The 12,769-nt window shown below is 44.7% G+C and overlaps 1 protein-coding gene across 1 annotated transcript in view; it reads right to left on the reverse strand.

Annotated features, from left to right (window-relative positions):
- SEMA6D (semaphorin 6D) overlaps positions 1–9,693 on the reverse strand; it is a 54,442-nt gene extending 44,749 nt beyond the window's left edge. Inside the window, exon 1 of the mRNA XM_054565462.1 lies at positions 9,419–9,693. The gene's annotated coding sequence lies outside the window, so the exon portion shown is untranslated. The remainder of the gene's footprint in view (positions 1–9,418) is intronic.
- Between the last annotated feature and the right edge of the window lie 3,076 nt (positions 9,694–12,769).

Below are 12,769 nucleotides of genomic sequence, written 5' to 3' on the forward strand. Positions count from 1 at the left end.
CTACTACGCAGCTTCTTATGAATCCAAGTCCTCCACTTCCACTGCCCAGTAGCTGTTCAACCTGGGAAAACCACATAAATCTCCCATCCCTCCATTTCCCCGTGTGCTGATGATGTTAATAACAGTACCCACCTCATGGAATGCTGATCAAATAATTTAACAGATACACTTAAAGAGTATAGACATATAGTAAGCAGTCAATAAATGCTACTTCTTAGCTATTAGTCCTACACTCTCAGAGGTAGTGTGAGGATTAAATTAGGTAACATATTTAAAGTTCTAGGCACAGTGCCATGGCACACGGTAAGCACACAGTAAGCGCGAGCTGTTATTATTAGTCGAGCTGAGCCAGACCAGGTTATTTTAGGTCCTGTCTGCAAGGCAACTGTGCTCTGTGAAGGGGAGGTGGGGGCAGCATGCCCTTCACTTCAAAAAGTAACTGGGTGGGAGCCAGACTAATTAGTAGACTCAACAGGTTCTCTGCTTTACATCACTGGAATATTCCTGAAAGGTTCCTGACATTGAATTTGTGTAGGCTCACTCCTTTTTCCCCCATTGACCTATTTCATAATTTCTGATTGATCTTTCATTGGCAATGATTCTTCAGACGTAAGACTGTCTGTCATGTAACTATTAACTTGCAAAAGACTTAAATATACCAAGGAAAATGAAACTACTGGAGCAATTCTTGGCAACGCAATTGGCTTAATCATTCCCTAATGTAAATGTGTTCATTCTAGTTTTCTTTTATTATGTGTTCTAATAAGCATGCTTATACCACACAGAACTTCCAGTCTTTCCTTCCACAAAGCTTATCGAGTCCACTATGACACTTCACCACTGGTCGATTACAGTTTGTGTTAACTCAAGGAGTTAATGATGGCTTGGAAACAACCCCCAGACCCAACAGCGCCGCTTGGAGTAGGAACAGGCATGGAGGGAGGGAGAAGGGGAGGGATTGGGAAGGTGGGGTCTTGGGAAGCCACTGATGGGGGATGAATTTATCTTGAAAGCTCAGGCCCAGAAAGGGGTGCTGAATCCCCAGGGACTCTCAAGGCTAGGGTTTTCCAAAAGGAAGTATTAGTAACTTTCCAAGTCATTTACTGCTTTTTCCCTCTCTATGACGAAAAGGCAGTCAATAGCTCCAACCCCGTTTCTTACACAGTTTACCAGCCGCCATAGGCTCTAACTGCAATGTAATAGAAGGTTAAACTCTGAAATATTTGAGTTTACTGATATTTACTGAAATATCTGCTGCATGTCTATGATGCATCACTCACTCTGCTAACTTAAGAGGGGGAACAGGCAGTCTGGCCTTTTGGGGCTGGAGTCTAATGAGCACCTAGAGGCCAACTCTCATCACTTTCTCTGTTTCAACATTTCTACCCTCCCACTTCCTATTTCCACAGTCCCTTCTCCCACCACCAAAAATTCTCATGTATGTATGCAGTTTATTCTTCTTTATAGAATTTATATCTAGAATCCTCTCAAGTTAAAAAAAGAAAAAGATGAAGCCTATGAGGCAGCAACCTTCTAGTTTGGTTCTGCTGCACAACACTGTGGGAGAAACCATCTTGCTGGGAAATGTGAGGCAAATCATGCCATCCATCCTCTGCAATGTTCACATGTAACACTGAACCATCTGGCAGTTGACGTGGCAGGGAGGGGTTCAGTTCTGATCGTGGAGCAATCTACTAAGTCATCACAAGATTGATCCCATTTATTCTTTTTATTTGTTTGCTTTTTTTTTTAGAGATTTTATTTATTTATTTTTAGAGAGAAGGGAAGGGAGGGAGAAGGAGAGGGAGAGAAACATCAATGTGTGGTTGCCTCTCACACGCTCCCTACTGGGGACCTGGCCCACAACTCATGTACCCTGACTGGGAATCGAACCTGTAACACTTTGCTTTGCAGTCCAGTGCTCAGTCCACCGAGCCACACCAACCAGGGCAGATCCCATTCATTCTGATGGCTTAAGCAGCGCAGCCGTCTGCTACATGGCTCTGTACAGTAGGCCAGAGACTCTCAATAAACATTTGTGGATTGCGAGGCAAACGAGGCAAACTGCCTCTTCACACCTGAAATGCAAGTCTATCCCTAGGTTAGGACTCAAATGTGGACAACTGATCTAGACCCCCACCCCCACCCCCACCCCAGCGCCTTCGCCTAAGCTGTTCTCTATGCCTGGAATGCCCTCCTTCTCCCCACCTCCCCCACTGTCCCTCACTGTCCACCTGTCCGAATCCTACCTAGTTCAAGGACCAGCTCAAATATCAGTGGCTCCACAAAGCCTTCCCTGACCACCCTCGCCAGAAATAACCTCTCACTCCTCTCAGTTTCCATAGATCTGTGTGTATGTTTCCTGACACTTAAAACACTTGCCATTTTATTTTGGCTATGTGTTGACCTCGTCTTTTCCATTTACCACTCAGTAAGACCCTTAGGGCTCTGGAACTGTGTCATGTTCCTCTTTGAGCCCTCTCCCCACCCTGGCACCCACTTGTAAGGCACAGACACTTGGTAAAAAAGTTAGCTGGATGAACAAATGGTCACCCCAGCAAAGGCAAAAACAGAAACATTCTTTATTGACACTGCAAAAACAGTAGCATTCTTTATTTCCTCCTTCTGTAGCTTTACAAATATATTTACTCCACCCACCAATTACCCAGGAGAGATTGGGGGACTCACTCATAAGTACAGACAAATCTGCGGGCCAAAAGGGCTCGCCAGGACCCTTGGAATGACATGTAAGGCCAAGGCCAATGCACATGCTCAGGAAGTCTGAGTCCCTGCTCTGCTGACAGCCGGCACCTGAGGGTGGACGTGGTATTTTCTCAAAGAGCTTCATCTGCTCTGGTTCATATGTGCCAGTTCCTCAGCTGAGTAGAAACTCCAGACTTTATTTTTAAATATGGACTCCAATAATAGACTAATTCAGATCATCCCGAGGCCTTATTATACATGTACCAACAACACACTGGACATTTTAAAACCTGTGTTTCCTTTCCATAAATATATATTGAAAAACCTTAAGTTTCAGCGTTATTATAGTAGTAATGTGTATTTGTTTTTCTTCCCTCCCATAGGAATACTGAATAAAAGAGAACAACAACAAAACACGCTGCTGCGTAGGTGACAATTTTTTAACAATGTGTCTGATGACTCATAGAGGTAAAAGGATTCTCTCCCAATCCTAACTAAGAAAAATGTATGCTACAATGCAATACCTAGTCAAACCTCAGCAGTACACTTTCCCTTCTGGTGCCACTAATGCTTGAACAGCTGCAGTTCTCACTGTCTTTGCTGATGGGGCCCATAAATACTCCTGGGAAATGGGACAAGAATACATAATGGATCTTTACCTGCCAAGATCAGGGAAATGAATGTCAATCGCGCCCTGATGCAGGAGCACTTTTTGGTAGAGAATGATGAATTCTGTCATTTGTCCTCTGCCACTGTGATTTTGGACAGGAAAGTCTAACATGGAGAAGAATGGCGGGAGAAGATAACTGTTCTAGGACTCTCGAAAAGAAGAGCATGTCATAGTTATTTGGCCAACAGGAATAAAAATGAAAAAAGAGCACAATGGTATGATTTAGTTCAAAGAAAGGTTAAAATTGAAGAGCATACCCAACCTGTACATATCATTTTATGCAGTAGAAAATTCTCCCACAAAATCTAACCCTTTGTTTTTGAAAAACAAATATCAGAAGTATCAGGGACTCAGAAAACTACAGAGTGGCCCCTGTTCCTGGAAACAATTCAGCACAGTGATGAAAACGTGGGCCCAGAGATGCGGCAGAACCAGTTCAAACCCTGACTCACACACCTTCTGCCGTGTGACCTTATAGGAAAATAACTTGACTTCTCGGGTGCCTGGGTGTCTTTTTCAATCTTGCACTGAGGGAACTAGAACCTACCTGATGCAGTTGTGTGGAGGTAACATGATATAACGAAGAGAAACATTCTAGAGGGAGCCTAGAAGTTTGTAAGCAGACCGACAATAAGTGGCTGCGCTTTCTCCTCTTTCCATTTACCATTACAATCATCATCGTATTGAAGGGAACCAAGTTTTGCCACCCAGAAGCAGCCTTTCGGAATACTGATTTTAAGCTTTTTATTAATAAACAAAAGACTCAGAACTTTGACCCTTCCCTCTTCCTGCCTAAGAGATTCAGAAAGCTATACTGCTTCAGGAAGGAGATTTTAGGAAGCTGGCCTAACCCTAATTTGAATTAAGTATGGTAAATAAGAGGCCTTTCAGGCAGGGGCCTGTTAGCTAGATGCCCACTGGGTTGTCTATCAAGAATTTTTCTGTGAAGTGTGTTCTCCTCTTTCTCAACTACCTGTAAATTTCTCATTATTATTTTTGAAATCTAATACCTCATTCTATCAATTTATCCTTTGTCCAAAAATGTCTTATAAACCCAGTGTTGCCTCGCTGTCTTTGGAATTTTCATGCCTATGTGAATTATCCTTGCACATGTACTAAATTTGATGTTCTCCTGTTAATATGACTCTGTTACTTTGATTATTAGCACAGCTAGAGGAACTTAGGAGATGGGAAGAAAAGCATTAATTCTTTTTTTCAGTCCCCACACTATCACCCCAGGTGTTTTGTGGCTCACTTCATTAGTAACTATTGGGAAAAGAAGCAAAAATACCATCTCCCACCAGAACATGAGGCACATCAATCTCCCCTTCCTACATCAAGGTCCAAAAGCAATACTTCTAATTATACAAGTTTTTTGTTGTTGTTGTTGTTGTTTTTTTTAAGCTTGGCAACATAACAAATCTATTCACCTAATTCATGTTATTCTTGCTTTAATAAACAATGACTACTGCAGCAGATCTCTTATTGAGTAAAAAGAAAAAAAGTGATAGAAAGCATTGGGTACTATTAGACATGGATCTCAGATTTAGCCACAGCACATGTTTGTGAAAAGAGATGAAACAGTTAACCTGTTTAGTTCTCCAAGGAAACAGATCAGGTCTTTCCTGTTTACAGTCTTTTGTGATCACAAGCTAAAAGATGCTTGATTTTTTTCCTCCTCTTTTCAAATACAGTGAATTCTGAAGGTCTAGGATTGAGTGGTGTCTGAATGGCGCCTTCTAGTTCTGTAATTCTGGTGGTTTAATCGTATCAAGCTTGAGGAGGCTTTCCAGTGGGTCGTGTAAGGTTGGGATTAAGTCCCCTCTTAAGGGGAACACACCACTGCAAGCCAGTCTTTCTGCAGGTGTGCCCCAGGACTGGACGAGGGTCCCCCAGCAGAGGTTGCCAAACAATGGAAACTTCCCGTTCTGGGTGTTAACTTTAGTTACCACAGCCAGACAATGCTGCCAGTGGTGTGGAAGAAAAAAATTGCTGTAGCCAGCTGTGCTGTTCACAGTCGGATGGATTCTGTGTAGCTCCAAATGGTGATGGAGCCAGCAGCCTGTTGTAGCCAAGGACAGGATGATGGATGATCTACACACTGTGTCCAAGTAGAGAGAATGGCAGAAGTTCACTTCAGGGTTGTTAAAATGCTAATCTGGGTGAGTTAACAGAAGCTTAATAGAAAAGAGAAGTTTGAGAAATAAGTACACCTATGTGGACCACTGATTTGATCACTCTTGGTTACATAAACAGTTGCTTTTCGAAGGCAAATGTTGCCTAGCTTTCCTTTTGGGAGAATGAAAGCAGCTTCAGTCATCAACTGTGTTGCCATTGTCAGTGGGGGCTGAAGGGGAGAAATCAGCCAGACAACAGCCACCTCAGCTAACAAGGATTATGATATGCTCAGTATGGTTATAGGATTTTTATTCTCTCCGCATGCCATGGGAATAAACCAAAACACACTTTTCCCCCAACTGGAAGTTGGCAGCAGTTCACAATAATAAGCAGCAACCTAAGACTCTAGCTTTGGTAGGTTGTAATGCTATGTCTCCATTCAGATGAGCCATGGAAAGTGAGAACTTCCCCTTTAATGACACTTTCAATACATGACTTACACACTAATAGTACATTAGATTATTAGTGTTAAAAGCAGGAAGGCTGGACCTTTGTAAATATCTGGTATGATTAAGCTTGCTTTTAAATTTCTAGGGTAAAATAATATGCTTCCCGAAAAAGGGTGCATATTTACATTTCTTGCCTGATGGTATGTTTGCCGGTCTCTATTTTTTTCCATTCTTATTTAAGTTTAACATACAGAAACATGTCTGCCTCACCTGATGCTGGAACACTGACTAGCATAGCTTCTTGCAAACGATAACACTCAATAAATACTGAGTGGTTGGCATACCCCAAGTGCCTCTTCCTCTAGAAATGAATCTAGAATGTGCAGGTTTAAAGTCTATTAATTGAAATAAAAGGTAATATTTTATCCTACAATATGCTAAGGAAGGAGTTCACCTCCTATGGTTACACCAATAATGGTTAGGCATTCAGCCAGGCTCTTAACTCTGCATAAAATGCATCAGAAGGCTGAAAAATGGCCCTATTTCAGATGCGTTTTTCACTCTTTGTATCTTAGTGAAATTCACATGCGAGAACAATGACTAAGCTAATTACCAAGGTTCATTATCATGAAGCAGCAAGAAGTGAAGAACTTCTCTACTTTCAGTAAATCCTTAAAAATTATGGGCATCTTTGTGAATCAAAGCTTTGACTCCTGCCTATTTGCCTGTGTATCTTTCAAGCAGCAGGAACCACCACACAGGATTCAAGGGCCCACTTACCCACAGCAGTAACTGGACAGATCCCTCCCGCGCAGCCTGCAGCCAGTGAACTGAAGTCCACTGGATTGCTAAGTGGCCCTCCCTCTAAGGACTAATAGGTTTACGTCACAGCCATCTTTCAAATCCATCAAACCAGGGGGGACATGACCAAAAAACAAAAACAAAAAAACAAAAAACAGGAAGAGGGAAGAATGTCCATAAATCTAAATCCAATTCAACTTAACCAGCGATCTGGGGGTAGAGAAGTCACAATATTCCTGGCACACTGTCCCACATCACAGAAACGTGCCTCAGAAAAAGGTTATCTATGTAGGGCCTCTAGTAGAAAGACAGACAGGTAGCAAATATTCTGCAGGAGCCAATAAGAAACAGTAGTTGGTTGTTAATCTAACCAAATGTCCCAACTGAGGAAAATGGTCTGTTCAACAACACATTTTGGAAATCTGAGGGTTACTTCTTCAACTGTGTTTTTGAGAGCACATTCTAGAGACCTAAATCAAAGCACATACACTAACCATAAAAAACAAGACTCCGCTATGGCTGTGCTATAGTTTATAGCACATCTTCAGATGTTTAAGTTCATGGTAACATACATAGGCCCAAATCTCAGAGCTTATCTGGCAATTTCTATTTATCTAAGGCAAGGTAAACGTTTGTGTAATGCTTGCCAGGCTGACAGAATATGCCTGTCACTCACTACATTAAACATGACTACACACAACTTAATTTCCTGACTTAGACAGCTAAGAGAGCTAGGGGATTTTTTAACAACATCAATAAACCGGCATCAAAACCTATTGTTTAAACCACCAACAAGGATAGTAAAATCGTCACCTTGAGCTGTCTAAGATTTCTCAGTTCTACCAGGAAGAAACCTTGTAAAAAGCCGCCAAGTAAGTATTTCACCTATTTTGAGAGACAAGAGACAATCCAATCTAGAAAAATGTTAAACTTTACCGTAGGGCTTCAACCTTGAAATAAATGAAACAATTTACTTTATTGCCCCAAATATCAGGTACATACTGCAGACTTAAAATTCTTAGTAGCTGGAAGTTCTTGGGAAAATTGCCTTAGACACTTATTTTCTTTAGAAAACGGAAACACTACCGTTATTTTTATTGGAAAGTAGCCGCCTGCAGAAGTAGACATAGGTCCAATTACTGTTTACAAAGTCTATATATCTATAATAATGATCCACTGTCCCTTCTGTGTGAAAATCACCCAGCTGAGAGCGGTGAAGGGATGGGATGTTAGAACTTGGGTTACTGACTGGTCACCTCCGAACTGGGAGCTCTCGCTGACTTCCTCCAATGCTGTAATTAATACCGCTACTCATTCCGCGTTAGCTCCCTGACATTTAGCTTTTCACAAGTTCAGGATTTAAACAATCACCTGACAGCACTGGTCCCGAGAGTCGATTTAGCAGAAAATTTTCAAACCCAGTTCTCATCCACACCTTTAAGTCCTTTATGACCTTTCATTTCAACCCAAGAGTAAGACACGACGGAGAAAGCGTTAAGCCCGCCTGAAACCCGGGAACAAACAATCGCTGACAAGACTGGAAATAAAAGTTTCCCTACCTTCCTCCTCACCATCCCCCTGCCAGCGGCTGCCGACGCAAGCGGCGGCTCCCTCCCGGCTGCTGGACGCCTCTCGCCGCCGGAGAAGGGGCTCATGCAAAATTGACTCTTCCTTATTTGTTTCCATCCATAATTGATGGGTAGATGAGAACGTAACACATTTCAGCGCCAGGCTCTTGCCGCCTGGCGGAGACCCTGTCCAAGACGCTTCCGTAAATCATTTCCAGCCGGAGAACAAAGCACGGAAAGTTGCGGGGGAGAGTGGCCGGGAGGAGAAACCCGGGCACCGGGTGGGAGGTGGGGTGGGCGGCGGGCAGCCTCCGGCCCCAGAACCCGTACACCGCGCGCTCTGCCAGCCAGGGGGAGAGGGAGGGCGGGCAGTGGCCGCCCTCCCGGCAGGAGCCCGTGCAGGAGCCTCGAGGGTGAGAGTGGCCGAGTGCCCCGAGCCCCCGCCCCTCGCCACTAGGCGCAACAACAGGGGCGCACTGACAGGTAGCCGGAGTAAGCTTGGGAGCTGCTCGGGTCCCCGCAGCGGCGCTATGCCCCTTCTTCAGGCGCGGGCCAGGGCTCGCCCGTCCGCTCCTAGCCGGGCCCGGTGCTGCCGACCCCAGCGGTCCCAGCGGTCCCAGCGGTCCCAGCGCCGGTTCCGGGGCCGACGGGCGGAAAGGGGTGGCCGATCCCGCAGCCCGCTCCTTTGGCCTTGGCTCGGCTCCCTTGCTGGCTGGAGACGCCGGGGCCGGCACCGTAGCAGCCTGGGTTGCCCCTGATAATGTAAGGGCAGCGCGGACCTGGCGCTGCCTGGCAAGAAACTTTTACTTGCCCCTTTCTTCCGCTTCTTTCCCCCGAAGGGGTGCACAGTGCAGGGGGGCCTCCAAGTCCACATACCCCTCCCCCCAAGCTCCCAGCTCTGCCAGTTTTGACGGGTCCGCCAAACCTCTCCAGCCCTCTGCGCGTCCCTTGCACGGCAGGCGGAGAAAGCTGGTTAGAAAAGAAATCAACTCTCCAGTGACAACGCACACAGACTCGCGCACACTGGCTGAGATTCAGGCTCCGAGGATCTAGGTCCGATCCCCACCAGGCGACCACAGCGTTAGCACATTTTTACCAGAGGGTCTTACCTCATGGGGGGAGGCTGGTAAAAATAAAGCTTGTCACGCACAAGAAAAAAAAAGAAAAGAAAGAAAAAATGCAAAATATACATATATATCCCTCCGTCTCTTTAGATCTTGGCTTCCTTGATATAATCCTGAAACTCGCCACCACCGGTCCTTGCAGCAGCGTCAGCAGCAGCAGCAGCAGCAGCAGCGGCGGCGGCGGCGGCAGCAGCAGCAGCGGGACCAAGCAGGAGCAAAACAAATCGAGGCACGGCAAATGGTGTAATTCGATCCATCTCCAAGTCAATCCGTCAGGCGGCGCGGGGCCCACCCCCAGGCGCGGACGGCAGGAGGCGCGGGTGGCCCGACGCGCTCGCCCGAGCCCCGCGGCCAGCGCCGCCTGGAGGCCCCCAGCCCGGCGCCGCGGCCCCGCTGACCCCTCAGTGGCCTCCGCGTCCCTCCTCCCAGTCGCTCTGCTGCGCCCCCTCCCTCTCCCCACCTCTAAAGAGCTGCTCCTTCCAGCAACTCCCAGCGTCTCAGTCATCCAGCTCGCGGTGGCTGCTGCAGCCTGCGAAGCAGCCTTTTCGCTTTTCGCCCTCTCCTCCTCTTTTTCTCACTCCCTCACTTTCCTCCAGCTACCCAGAGGACAAATTATTGCAGCCCAAATGAGCTGCCGGCGCAGTTGCTCCGTAAAGTTCTGCCTTAGTTTCCTAATCTGTGTTTTTTAAGCGCATCTTTACAAACCCGCCCCCATATTATCTTTCTCGCCCTACCCCCTTCCAATTTTTCTTTATAACCACTAACCAAAACAGCTGGGAAGAAGCAATCAAACATTGCTTTATCTTTATAAAAATACAGAAATTGCCTACTAAAAATCCCATTTCTAGTTTGAACGAAAGCCATTCAGTACAGTATAATTTTGCAGGCGAATGAGCCAGTTTTACAGGCAAGTGTTTCGTGTAATATGTTGTGGGAGAAATGAGAATGTCCTTGAAGTGACATCATTTAAAACTGACTGTCACAAATGAAAGGAAAAAATAATGTATTCCAAAACAAGAGGATCTGAATCCAAATTTCATTTCCAAGAATGAGCTGTGTTTTACTAATTTCCAGTTGAATTATGAATCACTGAGGGCTCTAAATGGCTGGAATGAACCATGGTGCTCTATTTAAAGAAAAAGAAAGACGAGGGCTTTTTCGCCAAACTTTTAATTTTCATTTGAGTATGGTTAATTACCCTGAAAGAGAGAAGAAGGGGGCAGAAAAAGGATTTTCCTTTCCTTGAGGGTTCTTGCTTTCTCCTCAGCACAAAGTTACAAGTTTACATTTGGAAAATACCCTATTCTGAGTTGTTTCTGAGCCTTCCACTGACAGCCTTGAAAAGGAACTCAAAAAAGACACCTCAAGGAACTGCTTGCTACAGGACTCATCAGGAGAACTGTTTCCTGGGTAGTTAACACTTTGTTACCAAAATGAAGGAGGAGGGGGTGGCTTTTAAAATATAAACTCTCTTCCTGCTGTTCTTCCTATTGGAAGAAAGGGGTAGGGGGCGGAAAGAACAGCTTTGGCAACACAGCTCTCTCATTTTTCTGTTGTTGTTAAGGCTATTGTTGGCTGGCTGGCTGGTGTTTTTGGTTGTGCTGGGATCTGACATCATTGCAAGTTACTTGGCAGTCAGGGCCCTTCCCCAGCCAACTTCTGACCCAGAAAACTGCCTGTTTTACTGGCATCTAGTCAGTCCGTATTTTCTCCATCAAGGGAGCAAGCCCCGCTGCAGGCGGAGGACTCTGTGCGCTGAATGAAGATGCGAGAAGGTGACCACTGGCTTGTTGGGGAAATAAACTGCCACCCACCTGCAAGCAGAAAGCTCAGGAATTGTGCTGTATCTGCTGCAGCGGCAAAGAAAAGAACTTCAATCCTCTAGATTCCTGAATTCTTTGCTGAGATTTAGTGATAGCCAACTCTCCAGAGTGCCACCCCAGAGAGTGCAGTTGACAGGGTCCTAGACTGAGCTTTTAAATCCAGGAATGAAAAAACTGTTTGTTTACAGAAGGATATGGTGACAGGTCACCTCGAGCCAAAAATTAGACATGTTTCCACTCTTGGTATCTGTCTAGACCCTTAGAGTCAATCCCTTTGGTTTGCTGGGAGAACAGAGGTTGGAAAGTAGACGATCCACTGGCGCCCAAAGAACAGCCCTTCATCTTTTGGTCAGGATCAAAATAATTTCGACTTATTAAGGATTTATCATTTTCCTGGTTCTCAGAATCATAGGAAATGGCGCTCTTTTTATTTAGATTTTAGTGGAAAGAATTCTAAGGAAACTGCTCACTCTTTATGCAGTTTGTTAGCATCTGGCCCTTTCAGTTGCTTTTATACACTTTCAACCCATTAGCCCAATTTACTTTGCTAGTTTGGCCTCCCACCCCTACCCCAACCACCACTGTAGACAAGTCGTTCCCCACCATGTGACACTGTTTCATGCCTTCATGTCTTCGCTTGTGGCACCTCTGATTTCTGGGATATTCATTCCTCATAACTTGATGCACTTTAATTTCTGCTTTTCTTGACTTCCAACAAAAATTTTGTTTAAGTGTCAAAATTTCCCCCATTCCATTGCCTCTGGGATGAGTTTAGCACCTCTCTCCTGCGCTCTCCTAACAAGTTCACCTATGTAACTTACCAAATTGACGGAAAAACATATGTTTAGGATGCCTTCCCTGCTGGCTGCTTCTTAACCACAGTGATCGTGTATTACTTACCTGGGAAGCGCCAGTGCCTAGCCCAGTGCCTGGTTTTTAACGGGCACTCAATAAATACTTGTTAAACAGATCTGATCATGAAACCTTGAACTTGTTCACATTCTTTTATGTGCCAAACCAGAGAGTATAGCCATCTCTAAATTGCTTGCTCCTCCAGAGTAGGGATTTATTCACCTGTATTCCCCAGGGCAAGCAGAGTACCTATGTAAGGACGTTTGTTGAGAGAGTGAATAATGAAGGAAGGGAGGGAAGGAAGATATTTGGCTTTTTCTATACCCAGAAGGAGTACTTAAAGCACTCAAAGCTCTGGATGGTTACTGACTGTGCTTTATAGTGTTATCTGCATAAATCTCCCACCAGTGGTAAGTAGTAACCCTAATTTACAATCTATTTTTTGGTGTGAATTTACTTTAAAAGTAAAGTTCAGAATTTTACTTCTGTTTTATTTCCAATCTAGCTTTAATAATAAAAGCCTATCTGAAAATTAGAGAAAACCTGTGTGTAACAGTCAATAAAATTTTATCAGTCATCAGAGAGTACCACTCTTCAACTATTACAGGTATTAAACAAAGCATTGGTACTAAATATGTACCAAATTCTGTTCTAAGCAAAT

Source organism: Pteronotus mesoamericanus, unplaced genomic scaffold (genome assembly GCF_021234165.1).
Source record: "Pteronotus mesoamericanus isolate MK-2021 breed Mesoamerican mustached bat unplaced genomic scaffold, CSHL_Meso_final contig_164, whole genome shotgun sequence".
In the NCBI taxonomy this organism is placed as follows: domain Eukaryota; kingdom Metazoa; phylum Chordata; class Mammalia; order Chiroptera; family Mormoopidae; genus Pteronotus; species Pteronotus mesoamericanus.